The sequence below is a fragment of the Sinocyclocheilus grahami genome, unplaced genomic scaffold (assembly GCF_001515645.1).
Source record: "Sinocyclocheilus grahami isolate Dianchi unplaced genomic scaffold, SAMN03320097.WGS_v1.1 scaffold644.1, whole genome shotgun sequence".
NCBI lineage: Eukaryota > Metazoa > Chordata > Actinopteri > Cypriniformes > Cyprinidae > Sinocyclocheilus > Sinocyclocheilus grahami.
Genome location: NW_015505823.1, coordinates 447,822 through 448,515, shown reverse-complemented (window position 1 = coordinate 448,515; position 694 = coordinate 447,822). Strand labels below are relative to the sequence as shown.

The following is a 694-nucleotide window of genomic DNA, read 5'->3' as shown; positions in this document are numbered from 1 at the left end:
TTTAAAGGTCCCATATTGTACACCTTTCTGGAGTTTTATTTGAGGTTTTGATGTCCTTAAGAATATATATTTGCGATATAAGTACCAAAAACCATGTCAATATATTTTTACAGCTCCTTTCTCAGGAGCTCTGCTGAGAACAGGTCGATTTTGGTCTGTCTAATTAATATTCATGAGCCTCTCTTCTGATTGGCCTGTTGTTTTCTGAGTGACGCACGGCCAGGCCAACCACAGGTAACTAGGCTCAGCGACGTCACAGCGCTAGCTGGAGGCGGCCCATTCCAACCAGCGCAGATTCAGCTACATGAGCTTAAAATATCATCTTGTTGTGATGTTGGGTGCCAGAATCGACGTAATACAGCCTAAAATTAGAAATCTGATCTCATATCTGCTGCCACTGCCAGACAAAAAAACGACGACAGCTGTGGTTAAACATGATAAATCGAGCGGACTGGACAGAAACAATCATCAAAAATGCTCGTGTTTGCAGCACACACTTCTTATCAGAAAAGCTTCAATAAAGTATTCTTTTGTTGTTATGGACGCGTCTACAGATTTATTGCCATATGTCTATGTTTCTTGCATCTCACGACTATGTCGTGTATGAAATAATGTCTGTGTGCATGTGTGAAAAACAACAAACTGACGATTTATATATAATCATTTGTAATTGTATATACATTGTTGTGATTAA

At 39.3% G+C, this 694-nt stretch overlaps 1 protein-coding gene across 2 annotated transcripts in view; it reads right to left on the bottom strand.

Annotated features, from left to right (window-relative positions):
- LOC107558389 (mitogen-activated protein kinase kinase kinase 13-like) overlaps window positions 1–694 on the bottom strand; it is a 77,971-nt gene that overhangs the window by 76,758 nt on the left and 519 nt on the right. The gene's annotated exons all lie outside the window — the stretch shown is intronic.